Source organism: Notothenia coriiceps, unplaced genomic scaffold (genome assembly GCF_000735185.1).
Source record: "Notothenia coriiceps isolate Sejong01 unplaced genomic scaffold, NC01 NC01_scaffold00036550, whole genome shotgun sequence".
Lineage (NCBI taxonomy): Eukaryota > Metazoa > Chordata > Actinopteri > Perciformes > Nototheniidae > Notothenia > Notothenia coriiceps.
Genome location: NW_011369251.1, coordinates 20709 through 28232, shown reverse-complemented (window position 1 = coordinate 28232; position 7524 = coordinate 20709).

Genomic DNA, 7524 nt, shown 5'->3' with positions numbered 1-7524 from the left:
TTATTTGCTAATGTTTATCTCTATTTACTGGCTGTCACGTCTTTGCTAAGCTTGGGAAATTTGTTGCAGTGTTAGTAACTCTGAGCACCAACAGTATGACCGTGTGTGTGTGTGTGTGTGTGTGTGTGTGTGTGTGTGTGTGTGTGTGTGTGTGTGTGTGTGTGTGTGTGTGTGTGTGTGTGTGTCCTCACCGTTGTCCTGTGTGAGGTTGACCAGTACTCCGATGATGGCTCTCATGCAATCCTCCACAGCTTTCCCCACGGCTCCGTCTGAGTTCAGCTCTCTGCTGTAGCGCTGGATCATCGCCTCACACCTCCGCAGCAACCTGACACACAGGAGGGACAACAGACATTAGTCGTTTGTATTGTTCGACAAAAAGTTAATCATTCGGATTTTTTCTCAATCTCAAAATTCTGACTTCCTGAATACTTAACATTTTTAATAATCACTGGTCAGCGGCTTGAGCTTTAATCTCAGGATCCATGTGTGCACACAGAATAAATTCAAAAAATATGACTTAAGAAAATGTGAATATACATATATTATTGTTATTATTTATTTGTTCTCGTCTTTCATGTTTTTTTATGTATATACTTTGGATTGAAGATTGAGCAGAAGGATAATTGTAAAAATTGTGACAGGGCAAAAGAGTGAATACGTTTGTATAAGTTATAAATAAAATAAATATATTAATATTTATTTATAATAATAATATTAATTCAAATGTGTACTTGGATGTACACAACTACTTCTTTCCATCGGTCTCAAACAACGTAGATATTTTTATTTTTATAAATTGTACTTATTTCGAAAAAGTGATTTAACCCTAGTTACTGGTTCATCACAAACACACTGGACTCTGAGCCAGCTGTCGCATCTGGATCTCACAACAGAGCAGCATTCACACACATTCAGACACACTCTCAAACACACACACACACACACTCTCCAACACAGAGAGAGAGAGAGAGAGAGAGAGAGAGAGAGAGAGAGAGAGGCTGGGTGCAGCAGGTCAGCCGCCTGATGTCTATAACTGAATTCAATCTAATGACAGAGCAGAAACCAGAGAGAGGACGGAAGACAGAAAGAAAAGAAGAGAGTTTTTTGTTGTACATAAATGAAGGCAAATTAAGAGAGGGGGTAAAACAGAAGAGACACATTTACAGGTTCTTTTGCAGCTTTTTAAGAGAAATTTGGCTAATCTTAAAAAGATTAAAGTTAAATTGTAATATTTTCCCAGCATTTTACATTTCCAAAGAATCTGTATGAACGCTGCAAGGTGTCATTTTCTTTTAATGAACTATAGTCAGTGTGCAATAAACCAGAATTAAACTTTAAGATATGATTGAGTCCGTCAAGACCGGTTCCCACTCCCGCTTGTAGTCAATAATAAAAAAGGATGTGTGTGAGTGTGAGTGTGAGTGTCTGTGTGTCTGTGTGTGTGTGTGTGTGTGTGTGTGTGTGTGTGTGTGTGTGTGTGTGTGTGTGTGTGTGTGTGTGTGTGTGTGTGTGTGAGAGAGATTATTGAATTAGCTCTGCAGACAGCTGAAACACTCGGGGTGATTTTGGGTTGAAAAAATAAGGACAGTGGAAAAAGAGGAGAGAAGGAAACAGAAGAGAGAAGGGTGTGCGTGTGTGTGTGCGGGGAGGCTGTGGCTCAGTGGGATAGTGCGCTGAACTTTGAATCAGGGGATAGCGAGTTCAAACCCCACTGCAGTCAGCATGTCGTTGTGTCCCTGAGGCACCTCACCTCAAACTGCTCCTGTGGGGATTGTCCACAGTATTGAGCATGTTAGTCGCTTTGGATAAAAGCGTCTAACAAGTAGTGTGTGTGTGTGTGTGTGTGTGTGTGTGTGTGTGTGTGTGTGTGTGTGTGTGTGTGTGTGTGTGTGTGTGTGTGTGTGTGTGTGTGTGTGTGTGTGTGTGTGTGTGACCCAGCCCGCTGATCCCTCCTAATGTAAACCAAACAGACAGAAGAGAGCGATGTAAAGACACACACAGATATTTCTTCAGCGTTTGGTTTCTGCAGCTTTCAGTAAACGCTGCCATGTCTCCTGAAGCTCCTGAGTGTTCTCTAAATGCTGCCATGTCTCCTGAAGCTCCTGAGTGTTCTCTAAACGCTGCCATGTCTCCTGAAGCTGCTGAGTGTTCTCTGAACGCTGCGTGTGTTGCTGCAGGAGATGTTTCTTCATGTGGAACATCTGGGTTTCTATACCTGCATCCTTTCTGACGCTGGAAGAGTTGTTGGACGTTGTTTGAACCGCCGTAGTTTTTTCCTAGAGGAGTAACTGGTAGAAAGGTATCATTGAAGAGGCTTTGGGTGTGNCCATTTCTTGTTTTATATTGTCTTGTTGTTGCGCAGTGGCACCTTGAGTTCATATTGTAATTTCGTTGTACTTGTACAATGACAAATTAAAGATCTTATCTTATCTTAGCCAGCAGATCCGTTTTCTTTAAAAAAATAAATAAAAAAGAGCTGAACTAAAGGAAAGAACATGCTTCGCAATTACACCATTTTCCACTACACCCCCTCTCTCAATTACTACATTCCAAAGAGGCTTCCTCCGAGGCCGTATTATTGAGCCGTGCAGAGCTTTATTGTACATGGCACATCCTGGAATGGAGCCATTGTGGGCTGCTGAGTGTATTCTCATCTCATCCCACTAAGAGGAAATCTTCAGGGCCGAGCAACAATCCCAGCTATCTCCTGTGGGAGCTGCAGCTGAGCAGGGAGGTCAAGCCGTGTGTTAATTGAAGCTGCTGCAAGTGTTACCGAGGCAAAAAGAGTGAAACCAGGGGGAAGGGCAGACATGACATAGCAGAGGAAGTGTGTGAGGTGTTTGCTGTGGTTTCATAAAGCAGGGCAGATGTCTGGAGGAATGGAGGGAGGGAGGCAACCTTCACGACGGAGACTACGTGGTCCCGTTCAGGCTCCCTGGGGAACACCGTGTCATCAAGCCAAAGGCACACAGCATGGGTGATCACGGTAATTAAATAGGAGCGATTGGTCATGGGTCAATGAACACTTCACGGTCTGCAGTGTGGACATTGAAAGGGGACGGCAACATGTTACACTGACATGGTGAGGTGGGCCAAGTTCAATAACAACATCAAGTCAACTAAAAGGTTCTGAAACACTCAGTCGCTAAATTGGTGGATCAATAGAGAATTATATTTTTGTGATTTAGTTATCATTTACCAAACATAAACGCAGGTTCCAGTGTTTGGAAATTTGATTTTAAATGACAAATGTACAAGTTATGCACTGGTAGTTGAAAGGTTTTATACAAAAATAAGTATATGTTACATTGATGAATCAGCAATCAAAATACATAGCTGGGTAGTTTTTGTTTTCATTTCCCCCAATATCTCAAACTGTATGCTGCAGAACAATAAGTTATTGTTTCTGTCTTGAAATTGGAATTTGAAAGTGTGCAAATTATTACATTTCTTGCTTCTCTTTACAGTTTCATGGTACTTTAAAATGGGTAAAAAAAAACAAGTGTATAGGTTTTGCTGATGAACAAATTCAATCATGTTATTTCTCAATTTATTGTGTATGTGAGACATGAACACGTTAAGGTTTTTGTATCCACATTTGTATTTAAACGTGTGCAACTTATCAAATTGTGGCTGTGTACTTGTGATGGATACAACATTTTTTTAGCAAAATGTTCCAACTGGAGAAGTCATTAGCAGAGGCAGTCTCTGTGTAGTACTTAACCTACAGACAGATATGGAGGAGGTTAGGTGGGAACGTTTGTCTGTTTGGTATACTGCAGCCTGATAGAGCTCACAGAGACTATCCTCAGCCTATAAACAATGTCCCAGGAAAAATAAAAGTCTTACAGCAGCAGCGCTTCAGTGATGCTCTTCTGGCTCTCCGACAAAAGACTTTAAAACCAGTGTGCAAATCACCCCGACCCCCCCGACAAAAGCCAATTGTGGCAGCCATAAATACTTACAGATAGTGGCTTAACAAAAGATCTTTGGTTTCTGTGTGCTGCACTGGAAATCTATGCTATACATGAGAGTGCATTCAGTTCTTGGCGATGTTCTTCTTCAGTGTCCTAACCTGGGAGAGTGGGTGGTAAACAAACCACTTCATTGACACGCCGAAAAAAGCTAAATACAACGTGACCGTGAATTTAGAGCCCTCCAATGTTCTGCTGATTATACAGAAATACGAAAATGGACTTTTTATGCCGGGCAGCGTGGGGTTGTGGACAATGGAGCGCAGTGTATTCCATTAAAACGACAAACGCCACTGCTGGCCTCTCGCTCCTAAATCGTCGGGCCCCGGGAACAAAACAAGCCTTTCAGAGGATAACTCTGCAAAATTGATTATTGCTTTCTCTTTCAAGTGGCGCTGCTGCTTTGTGACTTGCACATGACTTGGCAGGGAAAGGACAGCTGGCTCTCCATTCTGGGCCGTATTCACATGACTGGTGTCCCACAAAGGAGGCTGTAGCTGGGCTTCACTTCACTCACAGAGCTGGACTGAGGATTAGAGCAACGCTGCATGATCCTACGTTTAAGGAAAGTACAGTTAACAAGTCTCCAGTGACGGAAATACAGACAAAGAAATGTCTTCAAACCATGTTGAATGTTCATAAAGGAAAGACTGCAAGAAATGGCCGACATCCAATAAATGGTTTCATCTTTCAAGTGCTGCAGGAAGTGATATGTATCCCTCTTTAAAAGTGAAACCAGAGTTTTATAACTCCTCTTGTTCCGAGGACAAAGCGTAGCATTGAGCCTGCAGGTGGACCAGACTGTATTAACATCTCAGGGTGAGCCAGCACTTCATACTCACACCCACTCATTATGGCACCTCTCAGATCATTACAGGTGATTTGATATTTCACTTCTCGCCTGTCTCAAAGCATGTGCTAACAAACGTTTAAAGTGACTAAGAGCTTTATTGAGTATCTCCTTGAAAAGGCCTAGTGAGGGGTAGAGAAGGCCTCTTTTACTTCCTTTATTTGGGCTTCAAAGACCACCTAGCCGGAGTTCACAAATCAAGCCAGAGTCAACCGCATGTTTGGATTGAGGTAAACAAGAAAGCAGGTCTCATCTAAAACAACACAGCCTTCACATTGACCTCTATAGGCTGATCAGACCCACCAGCAAGAGAAAGGGCAGAATACATCAAACGTGTGTTGTGACTGGAACGAGAAGACATCCGCTTGCTGTGCACATTTGATATCTGTGTTCCTGCGTTCTCCTCCTAATTCCCAAAATAATTGCAGTTCTTGTTGTCGAGCAGCATGTTGCTGCTTAGCCATGGGAGGCGGGAAATGAGTTGGAATCCAGTCCTTTTAATTATCCTTCAAATGCTTCCTGCGCTCAGCAGATGTTGGGCTGCGGGGCAGGCAGCCGAGCAGCAGGGCTCTGACACTGCGCACGCACGCACGCACGCACGCACGCACGCACGCACACACACACACACACACACACACACACACACACACACACACACACACACACACACACACACACACACACACACACACACTTGCTGCTCCTTAGGCTGGAGGGTTACTGTATGTTTTAGGCTTAATGCATCTACATAGTATATTTACACACATAATGTATTTCCATCATCAACACAAATTAATTGTGTGTTGCAGTTTTTGTCGTGCATTAAATTACAAACTGCTAGAGAGTTGAAAGACAATTAAAAACAAAACATTCAATATGTTGCAGTAAAACATCTGGCTTATTATAGAGCACCATTGGAGCTATTCGTAGATGTATAATACTAAGTAGTAAAAACATTTATTTCCTTGCTGCTTTTTTTAGCAGATAGATCATTACTTTGTGTCATTACTTTGGTAAAGTGGAATATTTTTGTTGAAGGCAGCTTCAGGCCCTGGGTGATTAAGATATGTATTGGAGACAGGTGGAGGTGGTATTGGGCACCGGGAAATTCATAGGTTTTTTTTACAAGGGCGAGCCAGAGGGCAAGACAGGAGGTACACGGTTGTTCTTTGTATTGTTCGATTGTTGAAACGAGAGTAAACTGCACAAACTATATTTTTGCCAGGGCGTTCGATTTAAAGGGGCCTATTCTGCTCATCTTCAGGTTCTTATTCTGACTTAGTGTCTCTACTGTGACATGTCTCCATGGTTTTATGTGCTGCAGCACCTTTTTTCACCCTCTGTCTGAAACCAGAGCCCAGTCTGATCTGATTGGTTAGCTGGCCCGCTCTGAGTTGTCCCACCCCTTAAGGTGCGTTCCCCTTAAGGGGTGAATGGAGCTGATAAGGTAGAAGTCCATTTGATGTCCAGTCGAAATTAATCAGACTTTAGAGTTCTTGTAAAAAACTCCACTTGGGAAATATCTTGATAATTTTCATTTCCTTGATGAGTTCCTTTATAGCATAACATTAGCTTTTTACTCCTGAGCATTGCATTTACACTTCAAAAACCATAACGTGGTCTAAATATGTTGAGATGATCATGCCCAACGAAGCATGTCTTCTTGTTTTCAGCAATATTCTTGAATCCAAATGAAAAACTCCATTTTGTCGAATGAGACCTTTGGATGCACAAAAACCTAGAGAACACACTACATGAGACGAGAAACCCCAAAAGGCATAATAGGGCCTCTTTAATCCTGCGTAAGATTGCTAACTGGTGCCTTAGCAGCAGTTTTAATTTTGAGTTTGTCTTGTTCTTTTTGGTTTTTAGGACAAACCTCGGCTACAAGCCCTGAATGTATTAAACGTTAAAAAGTACACATTTCTGTCCTCATCATGGCTTTGCCCTTTTCTCTTGGCCCGTTTTCCGTTCACCATTACTCATCTCCTCCAACACGCAGCTATCACCTCTCGCTGTTGGCTCTGTTCACAGCCTCTGACTCACCCTCAGCCTTCAGCACACATCTATCCCCTCATCGCTAATCAGCTCCTTGTGTCTTATAATAGTGGCGTCCAGTGTCGACATGTCCAGTGGGGTAAAAGGGTGAGTGGAAGAAATGGGTTAAGATAATAAGGAAGATGTGAACTGAAGCACTTCATAACATAAGTAGGAAGAGTACAAGAAGTAACAAAGGGCGGGGAATGGACACAAAATACAAAGACCAGAGAGTAAGCTAAATATGCTTCAATTATCTAGGGGCCTATCAGGCTTTTTCCACCGATGTATTGTACCTTTTTTCCATTTAAGTAAGCTCTCTCTAAAATGTCAAACAAATTGGAGGAGAATGAACAAATGCTTGTTATGATCAATAACAACAAAGCTGTTAACTGTGTTTAACTCGTGTGGTCCGTATAGAGTGCCACAGAGCCCTAAAACCCAGAAGTAAGTTAGCATTTTAAAAAAACAATGCAATTTCTCCACAAGATTTTGGAAAATAGCTCATGTCTACCCTACTTTTATAATTTTCGGATCATAAATAGATTTATGATCCGAAAATTATAAAAGTAGGGTAGACATTAGGGCTGTCCCGAATACCATTTTTCGGGCTCCGGATATTCGGTAGTAATCGGCAGCAAATATTCGGACCGCCCGGCCGGG